Here is a 21672-nt window from a genome sequence, read left to right on the forward strand (position 1 = left end):
GCAGATCTTCTCTAACACCACACCTTTTAAGGCACTAAGGAGAATGTTTCCAATACCACACCCTTATGGGTATTAAGGAAACCTTGCTATATGGTCTTTATCATCTCTTACACTCGAGTGAACTCCCACCCATAGGATCATGCTTTTTCGAACCATTAAGGTTTTCATTTATCATTTAACACTTTCTTACACATAACATATACATATAATACTTTTCATTACAAAACACACATTTCCATGCTTATTTCAATCAAAAGTCCACTTCACACACAACAATCACTCAATGCTATAAAACATGCTTAGTTTAAAATGTTTTCATACCTACATAGCATACTAACATATAGTTACAATAAACAATCAAACAAAAAGTTATTCAGTTACCTCAAACCCTTCTGTCACTAGAAAGTTTACCTATGGATTTCAACTATCACACAAGCTTATCTCAAGCTTCCTTTCTCTACTCACGCATCCAATATGCCAATTTGAACACATTTGGCACATTTCAGTCATTTAGTCTATTTTGACTAAAAACTCATTTTTTACCACTTAGGGCTATATTCATTCATAATTTTTCTTTTTTCATTTATCCATTCTAAGTCCATGACTACCCAATTACTCCTTTATATCACCTCAACTGGTCTTATTTCACTCAAGTCAGATTTTTGCCTAACTTTCCTCTCTCTAAGGGCTAAAATTGAGCCTATGGGTTCAAAGCTTTACCTTTTAACTCTAAACCAGTCACAAGGCTCAATTTAATTTCCAAGAACTTTTTTATTACTAGTGGGCAAGAATCAACCCCTCAGATTCCTCCAATTCAATTTTCCTATAATTTATTTTCAGAGAAATTTGTGTAGAATGAAAGGTAAGAGTTATACATAGCTTACCTAACAAGTTACCCCGATCCGAATCACCCTTTTATTAACTGCTCAAACCCTAACCCTAATTTAATTTATTTACAAAGAGATTTTGTTCAAGTTGCAAACAATTTTATGTATTTCTTAATTATGGTTTTATAGATGGAAAAATGACTAAAATATCACCGAAATATATAAATAACAACTAAATCTTTCAAAATGTCATAATTCCTTTGAAATTCATGAGTACCATTTGACATTAATGATTTTAGGTTAAATAACTAAATTTCTCCTTGTTTAAAAAATAAAATAAATAATTCAGGCTCCATTTTTTTCCATCGCAAATTTTTATGCAACAACAACTTTTATTTTATAATTACAAAATTAATAAAAATCACAACTTTCTCTGTGAAATTTTCTTTTATGATTCATAAACAAGTTCTGAATACAATCAGTCCCTAATTACAAACTTTTGTTTAAGCAATCACAATTTTGATTCTATGAATAGTAAAAATTGAACAAGAAATCACAACTTACTATATAAAATTTCTTTTTTTATGATTAAAATACCAAGTCTGAAAATACCAATTATAATTTTTGTTTAAGTAATCACAACTTTTATTATGTGAATCACAAAAATTGAACAAGAAATCCATTTTTTCCACATAAACCCATTATTATTTTTTTTTATTTTAAATAAGGAGCAATTTAGTCATTTAACTTAAAATTATTAATGTCAGGAAAGTACCCAAGAACACTTCATAGCAATTATGACATTTTGAGAGACCTAATTATTATTTATATATTTGAGTGATATTTTATTGTCATTTTTTCATTTACAGATTTTACACTTTAGTTATATCAAATAATATAAATCCGTGACACATACGCACTCTCTTAACTATAAAGTAGGATATTTTCTAAAAGCTAGAATTGGTCAAATAAAAAAATGCATGACATATGTGAGATTTAAGAAATATCTCTTTAGTGTTAATACTCCCTCAGATTTTTATAAGGCATCTTTTTAAAAAAAATTGGTAGTCCTTATTATAAATGTACTTGATGGAATATTATTTTTGAAATACAATTTAAAAAATTCAATTAATTAAGAAGAAAATAAAATTAAAAATTTAATTATATTTTGAAACAGTATTAATAACTTAACTAATCTCATTTTACTGGTTTCAGCGAGGTGATTTAAGATACCTTATAATAGAAAAATAAGGAAAATATTAATTAATAAAATGATGCAGGGAATTGTAGCAGTTATTGTGGATGAAGATACAATAGAAAAATAAATAAATAATTTTTTCATGAAATTGAAAAAATGAATTTTTTTAACTTGCGTGATATATTTTAGAAGTGCTTCCCTCATGGGTCTTTCGTTCGTGCATAGCATCAGTTTTGTGCTGTTTCATCTCCATCCATAAAAATAGCCTGACCATCTAAACTTAATTTGGATAGTCCATATTTAAAGATTTAATTTATATTTTAAACATACCTTTTATTATGGATGGTATGGATTTAATCTAGATGATATAATGTAATATTAAAAATTTTATGATTTTATAATTAACTATTTAAATGTAATTCTGGAGCTTTACTGTTCAAATTTAATATTAATTTTTTTATAAATTTTTATAATTTTTTAATTTTAATAAATACAATAATAAAAAACAAAGGTAATCTCTTAATTGGACTTTTTCAAAAACAATTTTTTGAAAAAAATGTTGTAAGTTAAAAATGTTAATTCTGGACAATATAAAGTAAATCTAAATGGTTAACTTATACAAATTTACAAATGTTAAAATTAAATTTGGACCATCAAAGTTAAATCACAACTGTCTAAATTAATATAAAGCAAAATTACTAAAAATTTTATAATTTTTTATATTTTTAAATTAATAAATATAAATATAAATTATAAGGTTTAAACCTAGACTGTCCAAAAGTTCTGAGAGATGATGATTACTGTAATACTTATCCTATGATGAATACCAAAGATAGAGATAACCATAGGCCAAGTCCCTATCATTAAAAAAAAAGGGAGAATTTAGTTAAGAACTTTGGAAGATTTATAATTTTCGGTGGATTCCTAAAAAATTTAAAACTTTAGTTTCGTTTTCCAGGACTAAATTGAAAATACTTGAATGCAGAAAGATAAAAATCCCCTTCTGAAAATAAGAAAGACTAGGCAGCTGATGATGAAAGAAAGAAACACGCGCAAAAAGGAAATGCTCAGCATGCACTTCTCATATTTCTCAACATTCACTTTAAGGAGGAGTGGTTGGTAAGATTCATCACCTATGAGCCTGTAAGATTCACCCCCTACCTTTATTGATTATGCATTCTCTATGTAATGTGATTCTTTCCTTCTCCATGAAATCTGATTCAAAACAAAATGGGTGTCGATCAAGGATGTTTTATGACAGCTTGGTAGCAGTTAATTACACAGAGGTAAAATACTGTCATTGTATATAAGCAAAGGAATCTTCTATTAAATACATATGGTATGGGTATAGGTATGGGCATGGGCATGGGCATAGGTATGGGTTTAGTGTGGGGGAATGAGCATAGAATGAATCAATCAATTGACAGCAAAGAGTTGGTTTCTTTTAGTTGATGTAAAGTGTTGAACGTTAAAATTCACAAATACAAAGTTGTTGGGCATTGGAAGTTAATGTCATTTTATGGTGAGTTGTTAAAAGATTAATTTTATGTTACTAATATTATAATTCTTATTGTAAATTTATGACTTCGTCTAATATTGATGAAGTAATTGAAATTAATTTTTAATGACATACAAGTTAGGATGACTTATGGCCTTCTAGTTCTATAAAGCAATTATTTTGCATCTTCCATATAGGGGGTGAATTTGTTGAGACTTTAGAGAGAAATACAAGATATGAGAGGGGGATTTAAGTGGAAGATTGATATGACAAGGGATGACCTATGAAAAACTAAAAAGTATGACTTAATAGATGTGTGGCTTGAAAGTAATGGCAGTATCATAAAGTCTACACTAATTTTGACACAAACATGCTATTAGATCTCATAAATGACAAAGGACTGTTACAATTATTTGAGTTGAATAATAAAAGTGGTCATGTCTATGTTGGTAAGGGTGTAAAAGACTCAAAACAACCATCACATTTGGATTGCAAATGAGCGTAAGTTTACTTATATTTACCCTTGATTATAAGGCTAATACAAGTTGATAAATGTCTAGTATGAATTGTAAATTTTAGATTAGATCATCTGGTATCACCTTCATATAGAAGCTCACTTTCTCCACCAATATGAGAATTTGATATAGAAAGCTTCAATGTACCTTCTCCTATTCAAAGTGTAAAGTTCAATCCCCTACTTAATCGAATTTACCAATCCAAAAATACAATCACAATATAATACAATAGAATATCAGAGTAATAGCCCTTAAATTGTTTTAAAAATATGGGATCCTGACTTCGTAAAACATATGTTTAAATAAGAGGGCTAACGGAAGTGTAAATACAATTCTATAACTTAAAAGACACAATTATCTTTCCTTGAAAAAGTCCATGCATTGCGGCATGTGATCCAAAGCAATGTACTCTATTTCTCTTGTGCCATGCATTGTGATGTGGCACACAATGCACTATAACATATGATAGCAAATTATGCGGTCACATGATAGTTCACGAGGTGAGCTTTTTGCTAGGTGCCAATTCCATATCTGATATTTGATTAGAGTAATTCAAGCATCCACATGAAGCTTATAACATATTTTATCGAATGACAAAAGTTTGAACACGATCCATGGTCCGATCTAAATTGGATACTTGAGTGCAAAAAGTTACTTTTTCTTTAAAAACTAGCACCCGAAGTGTTCAATTCTCATTCCTTGTCTCATTAGACCACTTTAGGCCTTGAACTAAGTCTAAAAAGACCATTTACACTTGATTGACTCATCACAATACAATATCACATCAATTACTTATTTAACCTCTCATGCCACATTACACACTTGTGAGCTTATGTGAGGCATACATAAACAATCACATAAATACATATACTTGTTCCACTTTCAATCATCTAACTTTCTCATATGGGGCTAAGCCTTATCATATGATCAGGAATCATAAATATACTTGACTCTTGTAAATAGGCCAAGCCTCACCATATGGGTCAAGCTCTTACATATTCATGTAATTTCACATAAAAAAATGACAGTCAATACAAATAGAAAACAAGTATAATACAATAATATATAGCATTGCTTGATTAGATGCATCTAGCTTACCTACCACTACATACACCACTAAGACTGCGTTACCCTCAGCAAGATGCAATTCAAAGTACACAAGAAAGTTTTCAACCACAAATCATATACACAATCACATATATCATATTTACAAATAATTATGCATCCCAGTTGGCAACTCAAATCTCTAACTATATCCTTATACATTATTATACATAATGGTAGCCATACCACTACCAAGTAAGGCTACTCTTTCCTATGGTTCCTTTACTAACCTTCTCATGCTCTCTTCATCTGTGTACAGGTACGGACGAGAGTGGACATACGTCCCTGTAACTCCAACATAACCTAAATACCAATTAGTAAGTAAAATTACAAACAAGAGATAAGTAGCATATATTTTAATAAAAACAGTATAATATGCAAATACACAAATTCATACTCATCTATTCATCATGCTCATACTCATGCACTCTTGGTTCTCCCTGGAAAAACAAGCTCTACGCTTGAACTAGGACTTCCATCCTTAATGAAACAGGGCTACCAACCTCTGTCTCAGACCCAGGTATCCTCATTGAGTAGAGGGCGGTCCTCTTGAGTCCCACCTAGTAGAGCATTCTTAATGCTTGACTATTAAGACTTCCTAGCCTTACACAGAGTAGGACTACGACCCCCTATTCTAGTCTAGGGTACACTTGTGGCTCATTCTCTTAGGTCCTTCCTGACAGAGTCAATCTCTATGCTAAGACCCTCAAGACTTCCTAACCTTATATAAAGTAGGTCTGTGATCTCCTACCTTAGTCTAGAGTATACTCATAGATGCAATGCATACTATTATGAAAACATTTATTTACAGTGCCTTTTAACATCAAACGTTGTAAAATAAAGTTGATGGCATGATGGTAATTAAGAAAACATAATTAACATCAGTTATTATTTGAATTGACATGAAAACTACATACCATGTCAGTTGTTGTATTCACCAATGTGATAAATTAATTATTTAAAAATTTTTAAAAAAATTAATTACTTACCACATCAGTTAATAGTATAATCAACATGGTATAATTGTTAGAAAACTAAGATTACTAAAATATATGTTTGCATGATAGTTTATGGGTAAATTGACATGGATACACTTTTCATGTTGGTTATATAGCGAACCAACATGAAAAGAGTTAGTTTTTTTTTTAATTTTTAAATTTTAATGAGTTCCTCCACATGGTTTAATGTAGAACTGATGTGGAAACTCTTTTTGACATCGGTTCTTACTAGAAGAGATGTTAAAAAGATTTAATAAAGCTACAAACTGTAGCTTTCCTATTTTTCATTTTCCCACACTTATGTTTCTTCCTTCTTCCTCTTTCAAATTTCAAACTAGTTGAACTAGGTTTCGCCAAACTATCTGCCTTTCATCTCCAACTGCATACCACCCACCATCCTATCTGTGCCTTTTGTCAGTGTCGTCACTGTCACCATCAACCCCTTCCTTACATGTATTGGATTTTATGTTAATTAATTTGATAGTTAAACAATGAATTTATAGTTGGATAAATGCTAGAACAATGAGTGAAGAATATGAGAATGGGGTGAAAAATTTTCTTGAATTTTGCTAAACGGAATGTTTCAAGTAAAAATGGACTATATTTTTGTCCATGTGAGAAACATTTAAATGGGAGTTGATTGGGTATTGATGAAATAAGAGAATATTTACCTTGTAATGGGATAAATTTGAGGTAAAGAAAAATGGATATGACATGGTGAAACTGAAGGAATAAGTTTAATGTCCCAAGAAAAAGAAAACAGATGCAGATGTTGTGGATGATAGAATAGAGGATATGATTTGTGATATTGGAATGGAGTCCTTTATAATGCAAAAATACATACATAGAGCTTGCAAAGTGATGCAAAAAGCCTTTATATTTTTGAGATAAAAAGTATATAGTTTGATAGGTGAATTGAGATTGATCAACTTAAAGGTAAGATATGGGTGGACAGATACATGTTTTACTTGATTGTTTTAATTATTAGTAGATATGTTTTCCAATGGTCAACTCTTCCCAACCATCAATACGAGGCAAAAAAAAATCTCATGCCCGATGGGTATGCAATATAAGAAAATACACACTTGCCCTAATGACTATATGTTGTACAAAAGGAGTATGAAGGGCTACATAGATGTCAAAATGTAGGGTGTCATGATACAAAGTAAAAAGGATGCCTATGGTGATGGTAATGATATCATAAAGGATCACTTTCAAAGGTGCCATGGTATCTTCTAATAATACCACAGTTTAAGCATTTATTTTCTAATGCCATACAAGCAAAGAACTTAAGATGGCATCTTGATGAGGGAATATTTGATGATAAACTTCAACACCTAGCCGATTATCCTCAATGGAAGAAGATAGATTAGAAGTTTCTTGATTTTAGTAGTGAATCAAGAAACCTTTGACTTGGACTCTATATAGATGAAATCAATCCTTTCGGTAATCTTAGTAGCACACATAGTGCATGGCCAATTCTCCTAGTGTTTTACAATCTACCTTTATGGTTGTGTATGAAATGCAATTATATCAGATTGACCATAATGATTTTAGGACCAAAACAACTTGAAAATGATATCAATGTGTACTTGGCACCCTTGATTGAAGACTTGAAGAAGATGTGGGAGGAGGGAGATGATGTGTTTGATGCTTACCAACAACAATCCATTATTTTTTGCATGATAAATGACTTTCCTATATGTGAGAACTTGTCTGGGTATAGTGTTAAGGGCTATAAAACATGTCCTATTTATGAAGAAGGCACAAGTTCTCAACATCTAATACATAGAAAGAAGAGAGTCTACTTTAGTCATAAGAGATTTCTTAGTCGGTATCATCCTTATCACAGATTGAAAAAGGCTTTTATAGTTCAGAAGAGCATGGAATTGCTCCCAAGGCATTAATTGAGGAGCAAGTTTACCAACAAGTGGAGGGGATCAATGTAATCTTTGGTAAGAATTGAAAGACTGCAAGTGAGAAGAATTTGTGAAAAAAGAGGTCTATCTTCTTTGATCTTCCATATTAGCGGCATCTTGATGTGAGACATTATCTTGATGTAGTACATGTGGAGAAAAATGTTTATGATAGTCTTTTGGGCACACTGCTACACATTAATGAGAATACAAAGGATGGGATAAATGCTAAACTAGATTTGGCTGAAATAGGAATAAGAGAACAATTATTTTCCTAACAAGAAGAGTGAAAAAAGACTTATCTATTACTTACAGTCGACACACTTTCAAAAAAGGAGGAAGCAAGTTTCTATGGGTGTTTATGTGGTATTAAAGTACCTCAAGGATATTTTCTAATATGAGAAATATTCTATTAATGAAATATTTAAAGCTATAGGTTTGAAGTCTCATGATTTTCATGTATTGATGAAACAGTTGTTACCAGTTTCTATTCAAGGCATATTGAAAGATGATGTGAGGCATACAATTACAAGGCTATGTAGTTTCTTCCAATTCTATTTGCAGCAAAGTCAAGTTAGATGAATAGGAAAATGACGGTTACATCATTTTGTGCCAACTCAAGATGTACTTCCCTCTGGCTTTTTTTTGATATTATGGTACATTTAATTGTTCATTTAGTAAGGAAAATAAGGCTCTGTGGTCCTACGTATCTTAGGTGGATGTACCCATTTGAGCATCATATGAAAATATTAAAGGGATATTCAAAGAATCCATATTTTCTTGAAGCTTCAAGTATTGAAAGATCTATTGCTGAAGAGATATTTATACTTTTGTAATTTTGTCATTTACAATGATAATAGTACACTTAAGACATATTATAAGTTTATCTTTGGGGAATGCAAGCAAAATCATAGGTAGAATGGATTTACCCGAATGTAAGTATGAACCCTTGACTTCTATATTTAACTATCCCTTAAATGTTTTTGGTTTGATTTAAAATTTCTATTTATTTCAGTGCCGTAAGCAACTAGGAAGCACAAAATGCAGATATTATGTTATCCGTTACATGTATGAGATTATTCAAGTTAGAAGTACTGAAAGATTACAAAAGGTATTTAGGTTGTTATTTTAGTTTAAATTCTTGTATTTAATTCCTTAAATTGATTTTTGACAAGGGTTTTATTATTTATTTTTGATAATATGGAGCCCTATAATGAAGAAGAGATTGATGGTATTTGAGATATTTGGACTCAACAACTTCTCTAAGAATACTTTTCATAGTGTTGAGGTTAAACAAAATTTTATAGTCTTTTAGTAGTTGACCAAATGTATAGTGTAGTTGTAAAAAATATATTAAGTAGAGTTGCAACATGTATAGTCATTGTGATTCTACTTGGCTGGTTGTTTATACTTATCATACAATTTTTATAATTTGTAGGTTCTAAGTTCTAGATGTATAAAAAAATAAAAAATACTTTTTTTAAAAAAAATGTACTTTTCACAATGGTCATTTGAAAAGCCATTGTGAAAAGACTTTTCACATGGTTATCACAAAAAATCATTATGGAAAAGACACTTTCCACAATAGTATTTTGTTGATAACTGCTATGAAAAATGTTCTTCACAACGATTAACTGGATAATCATTATGAAAAGGCATTTTAACAATGGTTGTCTAAATAACCATTTTGAATTTTTTTTTGTAAAAATTTATTTTTTTCTTAAGTGACATTTAATGTCAGTTATTTGAAACAACTGATGTGAAAAGTAATATTTCACAACAGTTATTTAACCGAAGTTAAAAGTAAATTTTTTCACATCTTTTTTTTTACTTCCCCTTAATAACTAATGTTAAAAGTCCAAAATAACTGTTTTTAAAATTCATTCTATAGTAGTACACATGTCTTTGCACATGTCTCATCTCATATTCCATGCATTACTCACACATTCACATGCATATTCCTTCGCAACTTTTGCTACTCTATTAATTCATAAATTACAATGTATATAATAATATAAATACTTGTAAATAATTTCACAAATTAACAAGTACAAGAATTATTCTAGTTACCTTTTTTACCTTTCTTACCAAGGGTATCAATCACATTAAGCTCCCAAAGGTGTACATTCTCACGAGCAATGTCACAAATACTCAATTTAAACAATGCAATGTCCCTAAATCAATTTCCAATATCTAGCGTAGGTACTAATTTAGCTAAGCCAAATTTCTCAATACACATAGCAACTCAATTAAGGCTCTTTGAGTTCATATAATCCTTACTCGATATAGTCATTAGCCCTATAAGCTTTTCAAATAATCATAACACCCTCCTAACTCATTTAACCAATCAATTCTCCATTTTAACCTAATTGTTTAAGCTAATTTGAGCTTAAACTCTTAAAATTCAACCATTTAACTCTACACTATTTGCAAAATCTTAGTTTCGTATTTGTAAGTCCCTTTTAAACCTTTCCTTTAGATTCCAACACCTTAAAGCTTCCTAATTCAATTTATCTAGTGATCAAACTTAGAAAAAATAGGGTAGAAATGAAGTCAAGGCTATACGATACTTACTTGACAATTTACTAGTCAAAGCAGACTCCTAAACGTTTGATATTAGTTACGTTAGCAAAGATGAGCTTCCTTTTGCTCTCAACTGCACTTTTTCTCTCCCTTCCTTTTGATTTCATGACCTGAGACTTAGCTCTTAAGTAACATTCTATAAACCATGCCAATAGCACATGTAGCACATGCTATGATGCATGGCATAGTGAGGCAATTCTCACTACTACTCGCGCGCATTACGTCTTAAATTACTATTCTATCTACCATCTGATCTTACAACCACACTATCCAACCAACATCAGATATTAATTGACCACCCAAAACATAATCAATCTACTAATTAAAAATCTACTCCTGACTAGTAACTAGTTCCTTGGATTTAAATTAGGATGTTACACAAAGCATAAGTCCTACTCTCAACTATATAAAGTTTAAACCATAGAAAGTCTCATTACTACTACGTCACTCTCTACTCTTTCCTAGAATGAATTCATCAAAGTGGAATGATTTGTAATTAGGTGTTGGGAAAACACATTTCCTCAAACTATGGCATTTAGATAGGCTTTATACAAATACAGTGGTGCACATAAGTTTGCACATGAGTTTATCAGAATCATAATAAGAAGATTATTGCATTGTGGGTGTGGTTGAAGGCCATCCTTAGCATATTGGGCATATGAAGTTAGTAAAAGTTCTTTCCTTGCTATTAGAAAGTTTGAGAAGACACATGCAACATTTCTTAAGACAACCTAGTGTGTCCCCGCAAAAGAGATGCATACTAATATGGTTCCATCATAATTGATGACTTGAGGTCTAGCATAGACAAGCCACAAATGACATAAAGTGAGATCTACAGAGAGAGTATGATGTTAGCCTTATATACTAACAAGCCTATAGGGCTAAAGAGAAAGTAATGGTAGATATCTATAGTCTTCTAGAGGAATCTTACATGCTAATCTGTGGCTATATGAAAGGCTACAAGAAAATGATCCCACATTATCGCAAAATAGGTTGTATCACCAATGAATAGATTTGAGCGACTATTTATAGCTTATAGATATTATGTAAAAGGGTTCTTGAGATGTGCTCAACCCATAATCTATATAAATGGCTACATTTGAGTAGTCCTTACAAAGGAACTTTATTAGGAAGCACTAGCATATTGGTAGACACATTCGTTACACACTTTTATTTATCAATTAAGACTATTTTAATTAATTTTTTATCACCGCATAGTGGCACAATTACACTAGAATTGTTATGTTTGCCTAAATTTCAAGGTTTAGTACACTAGGGGCAGTTTGGTCTAAAAATGATGAAATTTTTGAGAAAATGTACAAGAAAAGTTAATAAAGTGCATTTTATGTCCAATTGATGAGTGGTGAAATTATATTTTAAAATTCATTTTAGTTTGGGAGTAATTAAATAAAAGTTAATACTTTTTTAAGTGTCTTAGTTTGACCTAGTTTTTGAGTTGTTTGTGTGAAATTTTTATATAATTTTGTGCAGCTAGAACTTGGGAATTTTTTATTAATATTTTATATCACCCTCACAGTGCACACATTGCACTATATTTTGTATTTTGGCTAATTTCTAGGTTTAAGTACACTGGGGCTTTTGGTCTAAAAAAATGAAATTTTGAGAAAATGTACAAGAAAAAATTAATAAAGTGCATTTTATGTCCAATTTGATGAGTGGTGAAATTATATTTTTAAAATTCATTTTATTTGAGAGTAATTAATAAAAATGTCAATACTTTCTTTAGTGCGTAGTTTGACTTAGTTTTTCTTCGGCTTGTCTGTGTGAAATTTTTATATAATTTTATGCAACCTAGCACGTGGTTATTTAATAAATTATTTCTTTTAATTATGAATTTAATTTTGGACATTAATTGAATTTTATTGTGTCACATGCTATTTAATTGAATTAAGTGCTTTAATGTGACATAAGTGGTATGTGACTTGCGTGCATCAATTAGGCATTGAGGTCACCACTTCTCGAAGTCAATGGCTGAGCATTTTTACATGATTATTGTGATATTTTTGGGAGATTAAATCAGCTTGAAATGTGGATGACCATGAGAAATTAGCACACATTGGAATTATCTATAAACTAATAGGAGGGTGGCCACCTTACAAGTGTGACAAGGCTGTCATTTTCTTTTTATTTTCTTTTTTCATTTTTTAATTGAGTATTTAGATGAGGAAAAACACTAGGAGCACACAATTTTGAGTTCTAAATCAGATTCATTCACCCATTCACTCATCTTTTACTTTTTTCTCTCATTTGTCTCTCTTTATGCTTATGTTTTCATTTTCTCCATTTTTTCTCTTTACTTTCAACATGTCCAGTCCTTATTCTCCAGTCCTTCCACCATTTTTCATCATCAAATCCACTCAAATCTTTCACCATTATCTTCCCCTATCATGGCCGAACTACCCCCAAACACTTGGAAGAAGATTTGAGCTCAATTCATCAAGACTATGAGAGCAACCTACTTGGCCACTTAATGTTCTTAGTGGAACCAAGATTTTCTTGATATTTTCTAGCTAGAATCTTCATGGAATCCTAAGGGAGAGTTGATGGAAGAGGAGTTTTAAAGTCTTCACTTAGCTAAGCTCAACTATTTCTTCATCTTGTTTTCAATTCCATTAGAATACTATGACTGTTGTTGATTGTGGTTCAATTTGACTTTAGTTTAATAGTTGTTTATAATTTGTAATGTTGAAACAAGATTGTTTAGTTAAATTTCATGCTCTTGTTGCTGCTGTAATTTCGTCTACTCGATGAATTTGCATGATAATATGTGATTTAAATGGGTGAATGTCTTGTATTAGCCTATCATGTAATTGTGTGGTGAATACTTAATGAGTTGCTTGAGTTTTCATAGTTTTAAGCTTGGGTACAGCTTTGAGTAGTGGCAATTAGAAATGAATTTTAACTAAACACTTGGTTAATTTTAGAGCTAAGCTAGTGAGATTACTTGGGGTGTTGTAATAGCAATTAGGGATTTAAATTAATGAAGCTAAGGTACTTAAGATAGTTGTCTTAGGTAAATATGTTTTTCAGCCAAAGGAAAGGAGTTGAGTGAGCAGCCATGTTTGATTAGAAATTAGGATTCTTCCATTAGTAACACCTTAGGGTTCCTACTTAAATTGGGAAGCCACTTCTTTTATAATTAGGTTTAGTTTGCTAGTTTAATTTACTAGATAATTAGGTTAGTAATTAGTTAATCAACTTCAAACTTTAGATGATTTATTTCACTAGATAACTTTAAATTAGACTTAAAACTATTCCTTAGGAGATGACCAAGGGTTGGCCCTATATTGCATTATTAGGGTTTAGCTTTAGTTTAATTTTGAAGGCATGCAACAATCCTTATCACATATGATACATACAATGAGTTATTCCCTCTAGCTTATGCAATTATTGGTGTGGAAATTTTTTACGATTGGGCATGGTTCTTGTTTAACATTAAAGAGATAACAAGAGACCTTCATTTAACGATTGTGTTCGATAGACATAACACAATTATAGTTGCTATCCAACCTATTTTTGGGGCAAAAGACATACTCTTTATTACCAACATATAGAGAAGAACTATAGTCTTGAGTTCTTGAAAATCACCCATGGAAAGAGAAGGACCGGTAACAAAACTAAGGAGACTATAAAAATTGCTAGATGCAATAGCCTATGCAAGAATGGATACAAATTTCAATAAGGCTATAGGAAACCTAATGTTGTTCAGTCCACAGCTGGGACAATTATTGAAAAGTCATGGGGATATTAATTGTTGGGCACTTAATAGGTTTCCTTATAGGAGATGGGATAACATTACCACCATCCTTATAGAATTATTTAATGCATGATTGGTGAATGAAAGAAAGCATAACATTCATGTCTTGATAAATAAACAAACAAGGAAAAGTTAGCTCAAAAGTTATATAAAAGTAAGTTGGCTATGGGAAGTTGGAGACATTACACGGGTCTAAATGTAGAGTCAAAACTAATGGCAAATGTCACAGGAGCTGAAAGAATTCCTACATAAGATTATGGCTCGAATACTTTCAGAGTCATGACTCCACAAGGAGATATGTAACATCTTGATTTCTTAATTTTGAAACTAATTGATTAATAGTACTAATTGTTCATAGATTGTTGTATTGTGAGAGTACTTTGAGAAAAAGAAAGTTTCTGGTGACATTATGTGTATAGGAAATCCATAGGTAAGCCTTTTCTTATAACAAAAGGGTTGAGGTAATTGAATAACTTTCTCTATGTGATTATCTGTTATAACTATTAGTAAATATTATGACTATTGCATGAAATTTCTTTGAATTGTGCATGTTTTTAAGAAAAATAAATGTTTGTGCGTGAAAAAGGATTTTAAGGAAATGATTTTTGTAGAAATATATGACTGTATAGCTATATATATGAATTTGAAATGCAAACTTAGGGAGAAGAAGTAAGAAATCCATATGGCATCATTCTCCTTTATACCCGATGGGGTGCGGTGTTAGAGAATTTTGCCTCCTTAGTACCCATTGAGGTGCGATGTTAGAGAATTTCATCTCCTTAGTACCTATTAGGTGTGATGTTGGAGATTATCTCTTTAGTGACCATGTGGCATAAGGTGTTGGAGATCAGAGCTCCTTAGCATCTGTGTGATGTAATGCTTAGTAATAAAACCTTGATCATTGTGTGTGATAGGGGAAATTGTAGTACAGAAGTTGGACAGAATACCTTTAGTAGGGTAATTCTACCACTAAAGGTGCACTTAGGTCAATGATTGTGTTTAGCCTAATAAGAGTTTTTAGTTTTGGTCGGGGTGATACAGAGGTTCTGGTGGTAGTTGATTAGATAGTAGTGATAATTTATTAAAAAAAATGGTTTTATGAAACTGTATTATATGCTTTATTTGATTACTTATATGAAATACTTATTTACAGTTACTTGTGATAGTTATAATGGTGAGTTATTCTGTTATTGAGATTATTATCTCACCCTATAGTTACATTTTTTCAGGTCAGAGTAGTGAGCCAGGTAAAGGGAAAGATACTGGACTGGTGTAGTGGTATTACTACCATATGGTTAAGAGCTTGTGTAATGAATTTGGTTTTGTTGTACATTTATAAATGAATGAGTTGCCATAAGAATCATATACATGTGATTAGTAATAATTTGTCCTTTCTAAATATGAATTCAATGCTATACTTTAATTAGATTTTATGATGTCACATTTTTTGAAATTGAATTTTGTGTATTTTATGAATAAATGAGATGTGCACATGTGTATCAATAAGACAAGCATTATAGGGTTTCAAGGAGGGAAAGGCTGATCATTTGAGATGTGATTTGCTATAATTGATAGCAGTAGTTCTAGCTAAATTGTTGATAAATGGGATTAAGTTAACAAACTTTAGAATCATCTATAAGCCAATGAGAACATGCCACCTAGCAAGCCTCTTCCATGTGACTTGGCCCATTTGCTTTTGCATTTATTTTCTTTTATTTTAATCAATTGGTAGCAGAAACAAAACACTTCTACACATCATTCTTAGGAAGAATTTAGATCAAAACTCGTTCCCATTCCATTCTCTCATTTTTCTCTCTCACTTGTTCGTCTGTTCTTCCATTCTTCTTCCATAAGCTTCATTTTGGCCAGCTTACTTCTCCTACATCCAATCATCAAATCATAAATATCTTCAACCATTCTCTTCCTCTTATCATTCGCCCCATATCCTTTTAAATTTTGTAAAGGATTGAAGTCTTGATTCATCATTTTCATGAAGCTCTATTTTGGCTTATTTAAGTGCTTGGAAAGTAAGATGAAGATGATGATTTTTTGCTAATTCTCAATAGAATTCTAGGAAGGGGTTGATGGAAGGGGAGAATTGAAGATCACATTTGGCTAAGCTCATTCTAATATCATCTTATTTTATTTGAATTGAAGCATTATGATTATAGTTGAATTATGGTCCACCTTGGCTTGAGAATCCTAGTTGGATAATTGTGTTTGTAATGAGAAAATATTATCAACTTCCTTTCTTCATCTTTATCTCTTAGTTCATTTTAGCCATTAATGGAATTTACATGTTATTGTGATTTTCAATTGATGATTATTTTGCAATGACTTTACATAGTTGTGTTTAGTTATTGTTTGATCAAATGCTTGAGTTACATGGTTGTGTGCTTGAGTATACTAGAAGTTAAACTAAGAGAGGGAGAGTTCAACTAAACACTTAGTCAATTCTTAAGCTAGGCTAATGGAATAAAGAATGAGTGAATTTTCATAATCAATTTAAAAGCAAGGATTCTTCTATTAGCCACTTCCTAGGGTTCCTAGTTGACAAGAGAATTTCTATTCCACACACTTCAATTTAGGTTTTCAAGCTTCATTCACTAGCTTAATAGTTAACACTTTCAATCATTTGGACTAAACTATACATTTGGATTTATTGACTAGGAAGCCACAGCACCTCCTTAGAAGAGGCCTATGGTTGACCTAGATACTACATTTAGGTTGAAACTAGTTTTTTTGCTAGGGTATGTAAAGTTCTTTCATCTAGTGATTTCATTTTTTATGATTCATTTTTTATGTTCTTGATGATTCAATCTAAGTCTTAGTTGCCTCATCTTGACTAAATTTATTGTTTAAAGGAGAAGAAGATATGTATTTAATTCTTAACTTGGTTGTGCACTTAAGGTATTTATGTTTATGCTTCGAGGTTTTAATGTGTGAATGTAACTTCATTTCAATCTCTTGTTGCATCTAGCCATGACATTAGCTTGTATTTAGGTCTTAAATTCAAGTTAATAACATAATCTTGATTTGTTTAAAGTGTTTAAACATGATCAAGGTAAAAGTTAGGACCAATTTCTTAGATCATTATTGGCATAGTCTTTAAGGTCTTTATGCATTAATGTAATCACTTGTTGTAACATCTTGAATTCTTAATCTAGAAACTAATTGCTAATCAAAGGGTAAATTACTAAATTAATTAGATAATCAAGATTTTAGATAGCAAATTAGTACCCTGACTTGTTGCATTATTGAATGGATAGGATTGGGTGAAAGAATGGTGGTCCGGAGTGAGGCGTATGAGTAACAGTGAGATTTTTTTTCACTGTGCTAGTACTAAGGCATATACTGAATGTGTCGTGGTGTATGACATAGAAAAGTGGCTTTTAAGGACACAAACATATTATGGAATAGAGTGAGAAAGAAAGGAAAAGGAATGGAATTGCTAGGGCAAGGATCTATGGCCATTTAGGAGATATTTCTGACCTGTTGTTTACTGGGTAAGTTTTATACCACCTTAAGTTCCTATTCTACTATAATTTCTTTTGGGTTGGGGTATAGAGAAACTAAATTAAAGTTTTGCGACTAGTTAGGGAATTAATGACTAGCTTTGAAGGTATAGGCTTGATTTAGGGTAACCTTTCGAGAAACAAACGAGTTAAGATAACTAAATAATTTGCTATGTTTATTAACTAGTTTAACTATTTGTAAGTAAATGTGATAATATTATTTGTGGTTTTATATTGGCATGTTTTGTAACTTGCAGTTTTAGCATCAAAAATAGATATTTAATTTAGTTTTAAGCTATTTATAAGTGGTTCTAAGCATAAGCTAAGATATATATATATATATAAATGTGTGTGTGAATTGGAATGATCATGTTAGGGGGTAGAAGTTCACCTTGAGTGTGTGAAGAAATGTGAAAAAAATTCATATGATCAGACTAGTACTATGGGACCTCCAGTGTACTAATATATTTAGGATTGTTACCGTGGGACATTTGGGCAGTCTGGCAACTCTCTAGTGCCTATAAAAGTGCATTTATGAGTCAACAATACCCTAATCATGTGTTTATGTGTGTGTGAAAGGTATAACATCTTGATTTCTTAATACTGAAAGTGGTTCCTAATTAAGGGAAAATTAGTAATTAAGAAGTGATTAAGATTTTCAATGAAAACTTGGTATTTAGACTTATTGGAATGTTAAATGAACATATATGGATGGAAGAATCATGTTTTGGAACGAACTGTGTCACACGCCGCAGCATAAACTGCCTGCGCCATGACGAATGGCATAGAAAATGGGTTAATAAGGTCATGTAAGGCTTATGGAAATAGAGAGGAAATAAAGGAAAATCATGTGGAAAAGAGGAAGAGGAGCAAATCTCTTCTAGGGAATCTAATTGTTGAAGCTCAGGAGAATTTTTTGATCAAAAACCTATCAAATAAGTTTAGTACTGCCCTTAGCTTCAATTCCACTATAATTTCTCTTAGAATATGTCATAGAGAAATTGAATTGGGAAATTTTAAGGGGTTTATTTCTTGGGTAATGAAAAATTGAATTGGCAATGTTAATGAAAGTTGACTCAGTAAATTGTAAATTGAACACTTGGACACTTATCTTGACTTGAAAATTCAAGTTTGGAAGCTAAAACATTAAAGGGTAAAACTTTGACCTCTTAAAGATTTGAGGTAACCGGAGGAATCCTATTTTAGATAGTTATATGTTAATTGATTGTAAATTGATTTCTAATTGTGAGTGTTGCATGCATGGATTGATTTTCAATGTAAAAGCATGTATTAGCTTCAAGAAGTTTATGAAAATTTAAATGTGCATAATGTTATTTTTGGCTTGGAATGTAAAATGTGCAAACAAGTTGGTTTTGAACTATGAACATGCATGACTTTGGGAAGACTAATGTGGTGTTGTATTGAGGTAAATATGTGTTAGTGAAGAAATGGATTAGTGTGATAAATGAGGAGAATGTGATGAAATGTTACTGGATGCTCACTTAGGTAGTGCATGATCGTGAACCCAACATGTGAATGGGATAAACAATAAATGAAAATGTCGAAATGAGTAACTATCATTTATGGCATGATCAGTGGGCGAGAGTTTGCTTAGGGATTGGGAGTAGAGAAAAATTCATATGGTATTTAGGGTATATGGGGATATAGCCTTGTCCCATAATTTGTTAAGGGACTATCCCATAGTTCGTCAAGAGACTAAAACCTAACTTTCTCTAATAGTTTAATGACGAGAATAGTCTAGGGTATGAGACACCCTAGAGATTCAAGAATAGGGGAAGCTGTGGTCCGAGCATGAGTCATGTGATCTTTGATTGGATCACACCTCAGGATTGGTGAGCTTTGGTAGTCCAATGACATGGATAGAGCCCTATTCAATGTTATAGCTCACGGTTTCAGTCTAAGGAAATAAGGAGGATATAAATTTGGTTGATCATTGCCTAAGTAAATATATGACGCGCCACACCTATTGAGTTATGGCAAATCACGTGAATAATAAGTCATAGTCACATATCTAAGAGTAATGTGACAATGCACCTAATGTAAATAAGATAAAGGTGTTACAAAATGAGTAATGATGAGTTATGATGTGTGTGAGCATGTTTTGAGTACTTGGTTCCATATGCATATACTTGGCTTATAATTGATATATAATTGCATAGGGCAGGTTCTACCTTAATTACTGAGTAGCTAGACTCACCCTATCATTTAACACTTTTTAGGCTCTGGCTTTAGTGCAGAGAGAGAGAAGGCTCAAGAGGTTAGGAATTAGCACATTCTATTGTATGCCTCTAGCTTAGAGTTATTTTGTGTAATAGCATATAAATGCCAATTCTAGGCTGCATGTCATCACACTTGTACTATTTTGTTATTGCAAATGTCTAATTGGTATTTTGGGCCCTGAATATGTTTGAATGTTGAGATATATATGTTAATCGGGTCAAAATACTAGTGCAACTGTAGAAATGAAGATTTGAACATGTTTTGATTGATTTAGGTGCAATGCAATAGAAAATTGCCTCCCCCTCTGTTTTTGTAAAAAGGGGTTGAAGAGTGAAATTTTTATTCTACTGTTATTTAAGTGTGTGAGACGTGTTGTACTAATAATCCTAGGTCCAATGGACATGGTCTAGGTGCTAGGAAAAGCTTTTGGCACTTGTTGAGGGTTTTGGACATCCTTTTTGTAGAAAAGTTGTTAAAAATGGTCAAATTATGTTTGGGTGTCCAACTTCCTAGTGTGACATGTTTTGAAAGTGAAACTCTACCATTAGCTAGTTCATCTAAAAGGCTTTCTGTAGACACCTGGATCACATCATTTAGATGTCAGATGGAGAATTAGGACATCTAAATGGCAACTTTTTAAAGTTTTTCAATTTTTGAGGGAATTGACATTGAAAAACCTTCAGCTCTTGAAAATACCAATTTTTGGTTTTGAAAACTGAAAATGTAATTTTATATTCAGTTTATTGTTTAAGATATGTGAAAATTTTTCATGAATGATTTTGATTTCAAACCTAAAAGTGATTGGATTGAGAAAGAAAAGAAATTGCTTTCTTTGAACATTAGAGTTATAAAGATTTTATATAATGCTTTAACTAAAACTGATTTTGTAAGAATCAAATATTACTTTAATGCTAAAATTATTTGGGATATTCTTAAATCCATCTTTGCTACTAATGATCTTATTGAAATTGAAAGTGTTGACAGTTCTCCAAACCTTGAACTACAAGGGGACCAATGCCTACTAACTTTTGGAGAACACATGGAAAATGATATTGAAGAAGGAGAAATTGTAATGCTCTCACTGATATTACCATATGCTCCACTACAAAATTTCTAATTACTTCAGATATTTGAGTTGAAATTGTTGAAAACATTAGGATCCCAATAAAATATTTTAAAAAATCTTTATATAATTTACACAAGCATAAATCTTATTATACACAGTGACAACAATAAAGTATTATGCATCAAAGATTTAGAAAACATGTGCATCACTAAAAAATAAAGTAAAAATTAGCATTGTGCACCACAGTATGTGCACAGAGGCCATAGTCACTTGCTCTGTGCCATACGCCGTGGCATGCAAGTACATGTGCCACGGTGCACACACCTAAATTTGTTGTTAAATGGCAGTTTCTGATATGAAATTCAAATGCGCACCATTTCCACATAGTCTGATTGAGATGGTTGAAGCGCCAACATGAAGCTTGTTTGAAAAT

Source organism: Prosopis cineraria, unplaced genomic scaffold (genome assembly GCF_029017545.1).
Source record: "Prosopis cineraria cultivar Desert tree isolate PC_DT_omini unplaced genomic scaffold, ASM2901754v1 PC5, whole genome shotgun sequence".
Classification (NCBI taxonomy): Eukaryota; Viridiplantae; Streptophyta; class Magnoliopsida; order Fabales; family Fabaceae; genus Prosopis; species Prosopis cineraria.